This window comes from Misgurnus anguillicaudatus, unplaced genomic scaffold (genome assembly GCF_027580225.2).
Source record: "Misgurnus anguillicaudatus unplaced genomic scaffold, ASM2758022v2 HiC_scaffold_31, whole genome shotgun sequence".
NCBI lineage: Eukaryota > Metazoa > Chordata > Actinopteri > Cypriniformes > Cobitidae > Misgurnus > Misgurnus anguillicaudatus.
Window position 1 is genome coordinate 1,615,069 of NW_027395281.1, and position 11,392 is coordinate 1,626,460.

The following is an 11,392-nucleotide window of genomic DNA, read 5'->3' on the forward strand; positions in this document are numbered from 1 at the left end:
GTGGACTTACCTTTCTACCCCCGCTTGTGTGTCCAAGCAACTAAAGGGATTGTGAGTACAGTATTGACGTGCTGTGGGAGAGATCACACTGAAGTCAAAGGAAGTAGAGAAATAGTGAAATCACAAACTAACTGTTGTGTGTCAACCCTGTGTTGGAGAGGAGGCCTAGCCGTCTGTTCCACCAATCTAGGTAACGATCTAACTCTGGAGAGGAAGGAGCTGACGGGTCTGTCACGGACATCATCTTGCAGTCCCATCTACATCCCCTCCGCCTCTCAAGACGGTATCAGCCGTGACCAAGCCAGCAGCAGCCGGTTGGAAGTGGGTAAAGCCTGTATTCTCTCACCGTAGACCCAGGTTAGGTGACGTATAAATTCTCTCACCTACATTGTGATACCTACCTGGAATGTTGGAGCGTGATCGATAGAGGGAGTTAAGCTAACCGTCATACTTACCTGAAGAGCTGTTGATACAGAGCAGCACGCCCAGTGAACCGCAGAGCCCCCCTAGAACCAAGCTAAAGCTATATCTACCCAAGTTGTCTGTTGATTCAGAGCAGCATGCCCAGTGAACTGCAGAGCCACCCTAGAACCAAGCTAAAGCTATATGTACCCAAGTTGTCTGTTGATTCAGAGCAGCACGCCCAGTGAACCGCAGAGCCACCCTAGAACCAAGCTAAAGCTATATGTACCCAAGTTGTCTGTTGATTTAGAGCAGCACGCCCAGTGAACCGCAGAGCCACCCTAGAACCAAGCTTAAAGCTATACGTACCCGAGTTGTCCGCTTATTCAGAGCAGCACGCCCAGTGAACCGCGGAGCCACCCTAGAACCAAGCTTAAAGCTATACGTACCCAAGTTGTCTGTTGATTCAGAGCAGCACGCCCAGTGAACCGCAGAGCCACCCTAGAACCAAGCTAAAGCTATACGTACCCAAGTTGTCTGTTGATTCAGAGCAGCACGCCCAGTGAACCGCAGAGCCACCCTAGAACCAAGCTTAAAGCTATACGTACCCCAGTTGTCCGCTGATTCAGAGCAGCACGCCCAGTGAACCGCGGAGCCACCCTAGAATCAAGCTAAAGCTATATGTACCCAAGTTGTCTGTTGATTCAGAGCAGCACGCCCAGTGAACCGCAGAGACACCCTAGAACCAAGCTTAAATCTATACGTACCCAAGTTGTCTGTTGATTCAGAGCAGCACGCCCAGTGTACCACAGAGACATCCTAGAACCAAGCTTAAAGCTATACGTACCCAAATTGTCCGCTGATTCAGAGCAGCACGCCCAGTGAACCGCGGAGCCACCCTAGAACCAAGCTAAAGCTATACGTACCCAAGTTGTCTGTTGATTCAGAGCAGCACGCCCAGTGAACCGCAGAGACACCCTAGAACCAAGCTTAAATCTATACATACCCAAGTTGTCTGTTGATTCAGAGCAGCACGCCCAGTGTACCACAGAGACAACCTAGAACCAAGCTTAAAGCTATACGTACCCAAATTGTCCGCTGATTCAGAGCAGCACGCCCAGTGAACCACAGAGCCACACTAGAACCAAGCTTATAGCCATACGTACCTGAGTCGTCTGTTGATGCAGAGCATGAGTTACTCGTACCCCAGTAGCCTGTCCTCGCAAACCTCCAGTGCCGGAGGAAGGCACGACAGCCTAGTAGACTTTCTAACCTGACTCTTGTGTGTGACCGTAACAGGCATCCGGGACGGGCTCAGGGTCCAGCCGGCCGCGGACAGAGGACAGCTGGTCGGGCACCCTGCGGAGGAAGAGCAGAAGGGAAAGTTATCGACACAAAGGAGTCTTTACTTATACTTACCTGAACACACCACGGTCACTTGCCGGAGCGGGATGTGGAACGGCTTGGAAGGCCGTGGAGCCACCCCCCCGGCAGAGCAGGTAGCTGTCTAGGAGCTGTACATCCACTAATTGTTGTTTTTAATCTGCCTCCAGGAGAAGAGGAGGGCGCACCGGGTTCAAGAGACCAAACAGAAGGAGCTCTGTCCCCCTGTCTCCCCTTTAGTCGTGCCCCTGCCTGGTACCTGGCCTTCTCCCCTTCTGCAAGGTCCAGCTGAGAGGCAGAAGACGAAATATTTTAGTTTCCCTTTTCCACTTCCCCATCATAGTTTTAAATAATTTAAATAAAGTTTGTTTTAACCTTTACTTGCCTGCTTTGTGTGTTTGGTCATTGAGGTGCTTTGGGGACCTCCTCGAGGTGGAACGCGCCGGAGGGGCATTTAATAGCCCGCTCCGGTTGGTAACACTCGTACAGGTATAAACATGATAAAGACACCACACAGGGGTTTAAATTTTTTTATTTTTTTATTTATACGTTTATTTGTCAGGGACAATGCAGAGCACATTATTACTTACATAATTATCACAGTCAGTAGTAATATGTGTAAATGTGTTGCAAGGTTTCTAGCCAGTAGGCTAATTTGCAACCCTAGTCCCTGGTCAGACCTTTCTAAAATAATCAGAATATTTTGTTTTTAAAAACTACACAGTCAATTACACAATCATACTATAAATACATAAAAACTATATACTAACATAAAAATTTCACAAAATCATGATCATATTAGACAATACAGCACATCATATAGCACGCCCCCAAATACCCAGCCGTAGTCAATGGCCACATGTTTGATTTTCTTTCAGCCAGTATTTTACCTGTCTGTTAAATGTTTTTTGCTCTGTTTGTGTTTTTATTTCAGTTGGTAAATCATTCCAAAAATGGGTTCCTATCACGGAGAAACATGACTGGCCGAAAGTGGTTTTACGCCCCTCTGTTATTAAGTTGCCACCAACTGCTCCCCTAGTGGCCACTCTCCTTGTGCTTATTTTTGTTACAAACGGACAGAGTACGGCTGGAGCTAAATTATGTACACATTTAAAAATCAGTTTAATAAAAGAGAACTTGATAAAACTATCAAAATTTAAAAGCTTGTATTTTTGTATAATCAGACAATGATGCCACGTAATTGGTTTCTGATCCATTATTTTCAATGCCTGTTTATACAGTGATATAATGGGTTTGACTGTTGTGTGGGAGGCTTGGCCCCATACAGTAACACAATAAGATAGATGAGAGAGAATCATAGCATGAAAGAAAAGCAATGATGCCTTGACAGGTATATGAGATCTTATCTGTCTAAAACAGTTCAAATTTATCTGAATAGTCTTGCAGAGTTTATTGATGTGTTTATTAAATTTAAGTTGTGAATCCAAAATAATACCTAAAAATTTAAATTCATCAACTTCCTCTATTATTGCTTGATCTATTTTGATAGTACATTTAGCTTTCCCTCTTATAGAAAAGCACATAGATACAGTCTTTTTGATGTTTAGTGTCAAATGATTATTTTTAAGCCACTGGGAAATACCCTCCATTTCCTTAGTCAATGTCTCTGCTACTGCAAGTGGTGTTTTGGCCGATGCATAAATTACTGTGTCGTCAGCATACATTTGACAGTTTGCTGACTGACAGCATGTTGATAAATCGTTTATATATAAACTAAAGAGCAGAGGCCCCAAAATGGATCCCTGTGGAATACCCATTTTGGAGTATAGTGGTGTTGAGAGTTCTGTGTTTATTTTAACACGTTGCTCTCTATGCTCCAAGTATGATGCAAACCAGCCAATAGCATGTTCAGAAAAATTAAAAGTGGTAAGTTTATTCAAGAGTATCATGTGGTTCACGGTGTCAAAGGCCTTTTTTAGGTCTATAAACACAGCTCCCACAACATTACCCTTGTCCAGCTTACTCTTAATGTTCTCAATAAGGTAACAGTTAGCCATTTCTGTGGAGTAACCTGCTCTAAAACCAAACTGTTTTGAACTGATAAGTTTATTACTTTCAAGATACTCTATTAGCTGTTCCGTAATAACCTTCTCTAAAATTTTTGATAGGGCAGGCAATATAGAAATTGGCCTATAATTGCTTGCTTGGTCCTTTATACCATCCTTAAAAATTGGTGTAACAATGGCTTGTTTCCAACTTTGTGGGAATTTACCCACTCTGATGGAAAGGTTTATCAGATGGGTTACAGGTTTAACCAAGACAGAGCTATGAGCTTTAATAAACGCAGTATCCAGCCCAAACACATCCTTTGCCTTAGACATATTTAGTTTAGTAATGATTTTATGTACTTTTTCCTGACTAACCTCTTTAATTTGGAAAAGTTTTGATGACTCAGACTTTGTGGTGATATATGATAGGTTTGCTGGTTCAAAAGTCTCAGCAAGTTCCTCCACTGACTGAATAAAGAAGTTATTGAATTCATTTGCAATAGCTGAATTGTTAGTACTGGTAGCTCCATTTACTTCCAATTCTGATATTGTTTTTTGTTGATTAGGCTTAAGTTTAATAAGACTGTTGAGGTGCTTCCAAAGGGATGCGCTATTTCCTTCAGATTCCTCAATCATTTGCATAAAATAGGCGGTCTTTGCTTTACGCAGTTCTCTAACTACTGCATTTCTCAATCCTTTAAAAACGAGGAAATCGGTGTTTGTTTTGGAAAGCAGTGATTTTTTCAATGCATAATCTCTTTTTTTCATTAGCTGACGGATGTCATTATTCAGCCATGGTAAAGAGACTTTTCGTTGCGTACCTTTGAATGTCTTAGTATATTTCCCAATCAAATTTGTAAGGTTTTTCATCAGGGAGTTACAACAATTGTCTAACTCATTCGATTGTAAAACATTATTCCAGTCTAAATTGTCTAGATCGTTTTTAACGTGTATCAGCTTGTTTTTGGGAATAACCGAATGCCCTGTCTTACTTTCATTCCCAAATTTTAGTAAACGCTGTTTAGTAAGTTTTCGGACAGCCATAGTCATATTATGATCAGAGAGACCCGTAAGTAAATTATACGTTCTAGTAATTCGTTGGGGTCTATTAGTAACTATCAGGTCTATCATAGTTTTACTCATTCGCGTAATCCTTGTTGGACCCTTCATCATCTGCTGAAGACTGTGTTTTGACAACAGCCTCTTCAATTTTTTTCTACGACTTTTGTCTAACCAGTTGATATTAAAATCACCCAAAAAGATAGTTTCGGTGCGAATATTTACGTGTTTAAAAAGCTTATCTAAATGATCATAAAATGAAACATCATGAGATGGTGGGTTATACAGCACTACAATGTTAAAATTCATCTTAGGAGACAATATAACATTCAAAGCCAAACATTCTAATGATGTATCAAGTTTGATTTCGTTACATTTCAAAGTGTCCTTAACATAGAATAGTACTCCCCCACCACTTTTACCAGATATTCTATCTTTTCTATAACAATTGTAACCCGGAACATCAATCATACTGGTCGGGATATTACTATGCAACCAAGTTTCACTCAACGCCAAAAAATCTAAATTAGAGTCAGTTAACAGATGTTGAATCTGATCACATTTTGGCAGTATACTCCGAATGTTCAAGTGTCCACCCAAAATACCCTTAGGTTTAGATGTAGGCTCCCATATTACCCTTGCGTGATTTACAGTCTGAAAAAATCTAAACTCTCGTTGTTTCCTTATGGATTGGATACCACTGTCGCCGTATGAAGCTCCCGTTACCTCAGGGAAGACGTCCGTCTCTCCGAAGCCCAGCCGCTGCACGCGCAGTCCACTCGCCAGTGCACCTCCCGGGGAAAGGTTAGTAGATGGACCTGGATTTAGTTGCACATCCCCAGACAGTAAAATCAGAGTCAAGATAACGCTAAAAGTATTCCACTTGCGTCCTCTCCGATTGTCCTGCTTTCTCGGTGCTCCACGACGAGCGATCCCAAACTGCTTAGTATTCGAGCTTATGGCAATGTTGTTTTGCTTGCTCGTCGTGCTGCGACGGGAATTATCAGATTGTTTGATGATCGAGAAGACGGTAAGATATCCATATCCAAAAAAGTTCAATCTCGATATTCCATTCATATTTACTGACTGGTCGTTTTCAACCTGGGACATTTGTTTGTTTGAACTTAGATGTTGTCCAATTGGTGACAACAGAAGCCAACAGCAGAGCAGCAATACACAAACATTTCCCCCATCTCCATGATTGTTGTTTGACTGGTTTCTTTGTTTTTTTCTTAAACCACTAACTGTTTTATTAAAAGCAAGGGCTATTCTGCCAATTAATAGCACACAAAAACAGTTAAAAAGTATTGAAGTGGAGCCTGACAAACCACCCAACACCTCCACCGCCATCTTGCCTCTCATATGCTCTCATATGCTTATCACGTTGAAAATACATAAATCATATTCTGTACCTAATCATTGTCATTAAAATCTCATCTTTATTGTATGTCTACTCTATATGCTTGTTGTATCTCACAGTAAGTTTGTTTTTGCAATATGAACCTGAGAGTTATGTGATTCCCATCCATAAATTCAAGCAATAACCAACTTACAATGTTGTTTGCTGGTGTTTGTTAATTCAGACTGATCATAATCTAATGCTTCCTCTTTATCCTCATTTAGTTTTTTAGTAAGATGTCAGCAGGGCTGGACTGGGACAAAAATTCGGCCCTGGCATTTTGGCCCAAACCGGCCCACACTACATATATTTACAAATACCACCCATCTTTGCATGCCTTTAAGCAATAGCAACTCCAATTCCATAAAAGCACTAACCCAGCTAGAAATAAAAAGTTCTAAGAACATTCCCTGAAAGTTCCCAATGTTCCCAAAAACATTCTGCCAACGTTAAAAGCGGCCAGTTTTTTTTAAGTTCTAGGAACGTTTCTGTTGTCTGAACGTTAGAGTAATGTTACATTTTACCATTTTTAAACGTTATGACAATGTCATGTTTTAATGTTCACACAATGTTTAAAACAAAAGCTGTTTATTATACTGACTTGTTTGATTGTTATGTAAATGATATAGAAACATTGCATTTTATTATTTTATAAAACATTATTTCTGAATGTTCAGTAAATATATTGCTGTAGAAAACTCAATTCACTTCCTAGGTTTAGATGTTGATGTTTTGTTTCATTTTAAGTCACCCTTATTGTGATTCGTGTTTGTTTTAGTTGGTCTCTTGACACTTGACTTTTTGCCTACTATTTTTTTCCTGGTTGTGTTAACTTTGTGGTAATGCACCACATTTGTTATGAAAAGTTATTAGTGTATTATTGTGGTTGTTGGTACATAATGGTAAAGATCATCACCTAATTCATTTACTAATCAAAAGTTTATTTTCTGCCAATAATGTATATTAGATCCAACTCTTTCACAGCAGTTTGTCTTTAAGGAGTTTTAGAAACTTTGGACAAAAATATCCGCTGTATAGTTGGGATGCCCAAACATCAAGAATCAGACTATGAATCTCAACCATGGTGACAATTAAAATTGTTTAAAAAAATCCTTATTTATCCATGCTGCAGTGCATGCTGGGAGTCCTGAATGTGGTTTGTAATTTGTTAATACCCAGCATGCATTGCAGCATGAAGTTTATCATTTAATTGTCACCATGATTGAGATTCATAGTCTGATTCTTGATGTTTGTGCATCCCAGTTATACAGCAGATATTTTTTGTCCAAAGTTTCTAAAACTCCTTAATGACAAACTGCTGTGAAAGAGCTGGATCTCATTTACATTTTTGACAGAAAATAAACTTTTGATTAGTAAATTAATTAGGTGATGATCTTTACCATTATGTACCAACAACCGCAGAATAACACTATTAACTTGGCATGTTCATAACAAATGTGGTGCATTAACACAAAGTTAACACAACCAGGAAAAAAATAGCAAGCAAAAAGTCAAGTGTCAAGAGCCCAACTAAAACAAACACTAATCACAATAAGGGTGACTTAAAATGAAACAAACATCAACATCTAAACCTAGTAAGTGAATTGAGTTTTCTACAGCAATATATTTACTGCACATTCAGAAATAATGTTTTATAAAATAATAAAATGCAATGTTTCTCTATCATTTACATAACAATTAAACAAGTCAATATAATAAACAGCTGTTGTTTTAAACATTGTTTGAACATTAACACATGACATTGTCATAACGTTTAAAAATGGTAAAATGTAACATTACTCTAACGTTCAGACAACAGAAACGTTCCTAGAACTTAAAAAAAACTGGCCGCTTTTAACGTTGGCATAATGTTTTTGGGAACATTCGGGAACTTTCAGGGAACGTTCTTAGAACTTTTTATTTCTAGCTGGGTAAGCCCAATTAATAGCAGGTAGAAAAGAATGAGAGTTGACACAACAAACACTTCTAGAACGTGTTATTTATTAATGCAGTAAAACTGTATAATCCACATGAATCCTAAAACAAGCTTCATCCTTAAAACATTTGTAAACATTTTTGTTAGGTCCTAAAATACACTATTCACTACACACTGCAGCCTATAATAAATAATGAACACAACAAAAATATTCTTATCTGATTAACTGTCATATTATATGTTGATTACAGTTTTTCTGAATTGCTAAAACACTAAACCCCAATCTCTGAACCAAATTCATAGCGGCCTAAACACATTTGTCATGCACTCTTTTGGCTAAACTCTAAACAAACTTCTGAGTAAAACACACATTTTACACTGCAATGAACTTGTTTTATAAATGCTAAACACAGGCAGGCTGCTAAAGATGAACACAACTACAACTCAGTTGTCATCAAGCAAACACAACAACTCAAAATTGTACACGCTTTTTCTTAATGGTATTCTTTACCAATTGTGTGGATTGTAAACAGTCTGAGAGGCAGATGAAGAGTACCCTATGGCTATGATGAAGAACAGGACACCAGAGATGGTGCAATTGGCAAAATTTGCCATTGAATTGCTGACTTTTAACAAAATACAAGTGCTGCTTACAGTAATATTGAAAACTGATTATTACTTGCAGTACTTACAGGAAAGTATTCACTACTACATTCACTGAACTAAACTTGTGTGATTACAGTAATAGAGCTTTTTAACATTATCTGTCAATTGTGTTGTTATATACAATAAACATATATTTTGTCTGTAAGCAGATGTCCTGGATTGTTTGATTTTGCTTGAAGAGAAATTATACGTTTTGAAACAGACAATCAACGAAAAATCTACGAATCAGATACACTCTCGTAGTCACAGAGCAAAGAGTGCAATTATTTTATTGCAGCTTTATCACCATAATTTTGTGGTTTTGACTTGGTTTTATCAAGGGGTATCTATCTAAACTTGTGTTTTGAAAGCAGTTCTGCTCACCAAAACTCACTTCTCCCTCGTCTCTCTCTCCCTCTCCTCACTGACATTTTGCGTGCTGGTGCTGCCAGTGCCACGCGGCACCATCATCATCATCACCAGCGACGCGAGTTGAAGAAAACAGTTGTGTTATTTTGCAGCGTCTGCCTGAAGAGTCTGTTTCTTTTTGTCGCGCAGTTTTTCTGCACCTCCCTTGAGTTTTTCTCCATCTCTCTCTCTCTATTTTGACACGTGAACTGACCGACGTTGCACCCTCGCTTGCACAGAGACCAAAGCGGTGATTGGGCCAGCTTTATGTCATTTAAAAAAATAACCAATTGGCTGCTGCTTTAATGTGAGTGGGCCGGTCTATTTAGGGGAAAAAAAAAAACGATGACTGGGCTGGTCCGTCATTGGGCCAGCTTAATGTCGTTTAAAAAAATAACCAATGGGCTGCTGCTTAAATGTCAGTGGGCCGGTGTTGTGTCTGTCTAGAAAAAAAAGACGCTAACTGGGCTGCTCAGACAAAGATAGTATGAGATGGATCGGCCCAAAAAGTACGTCGGCCCACCGGGAAACTGCCCGGTCTGCCAGATGGCCAGTCCGCCCCTGGATGTCAGACACTGAAGCTGCAGTTTTAATTACATTGTTTTAAATACATCCTATAAGACATTTGCAAGCAAAAGATATATCTGAGAGGGGCGTGACATTTTTTTTAAACCAAAATTTTTTGTCATACCAAACTGTAACAATTTAGTGTTATTTTAAGCAGTGTAAAACAAAATAAACCCAGTTTATATATATGTCACTTAATTCTATGTACTGAATATTATTGTTGTGCAATTCAAATGAAAAACCTTGGGCAATGCTGGGGCATGGGGGCCACGGTTCTTGGACTTTGCTTAGGGCCCCCAAAGTGGTAAACACGCCACTGGCAAGAATATCCGACAGGACAACCACAACGTCAAGAACCATAAGGTAAGAAAGTCATCTCTTTATAGTAGGTATGTTGCTAAAATTTTCAAAATGGTTAAATGCTAAAACTAGAGACCAAGATCATGTTTAGGGGTTCAAGAATAACAAAATACTGGCCATTTGAAACTTGAAAATCATCACTTAATTTTGTCCCATGTTTTCCATTAAAATTCAAGAAAATATGTGACCAAATCATGAAAATTATAAAGTTATTTTGCTATAACTTTTTAAATTTTTTAGATATTGACCTGAATCTTTCAGGATAAGCTGTTTGCCAGATCCTCTACAAATTCAACTTCTGAAAAGTCAGATATATAAAAAACAAACCACTAATTACAACAAAAAACACTCTTTATTCAGTATATCGCTAATAACCCGAAGATTGGCACAAAGATCTCATTTGTTTTTAACCAAAGGGTTTCGTATCTAAACTCCTTTACAAGTTTTAGATAAAAAAATATTCAAATCATAACTATTTTATTTTATGACTGAAAACGAGAAGGTATGGTTCTTCTGGTGGTGTTAACAATAAAAACTCAGAAATTTTGAAGTCAGCCGCGACAGCGGAGTTAGCAACATACCTATTTATAGTCAGTTTTACTCTTTAACAATTACTAATGCAATAAATTAACGTTAATCTTTCCTCTTTTCATAATTTGGCCTTGGTTGCATATTTAGATTTTTCTTATTAGAAACGTGACCATTATCATTACTGATACGTCTCGTAAATATGTATTGGGGAATTTGGCTATAACAGTGGCGTAGCTCTATATTACATGTAGGATAATGTCTGTATTAAATGTGCACATTTTTTCAAGTGTTTGTTTGGACTGCGTGTGGAAAATGCGCTTGCAGTTGATCTGTGGTCACGACCCACGGTCGGCCCGCATGTAATTCGATTCGCGGATTGATATGCAAATTTAAACAGAAAAAGTTTATAATTTCCACGTGTTTTAAGGCTTGCAAATGTTAACATTCAAGTGATTTTAACCACAAACAGGTGCTAAAGTGAGCAGCTTTCTGTAATTAAGCGCAGAACCACGTACGATGGATTTGGTCCAGCTCGTGATTATCCCTAGATCAGAACTCTTGATGTGTAGACTATAGAGAGAGTTGTGCTACTGTCTCTCACACTGTAGTCCATTAACTCTTTCCCCGCCATTGACGAGATATCTCGTCAATTAAGAGAAAACGCTTCCCCGCCAATGACGAGATTTTCCGTCT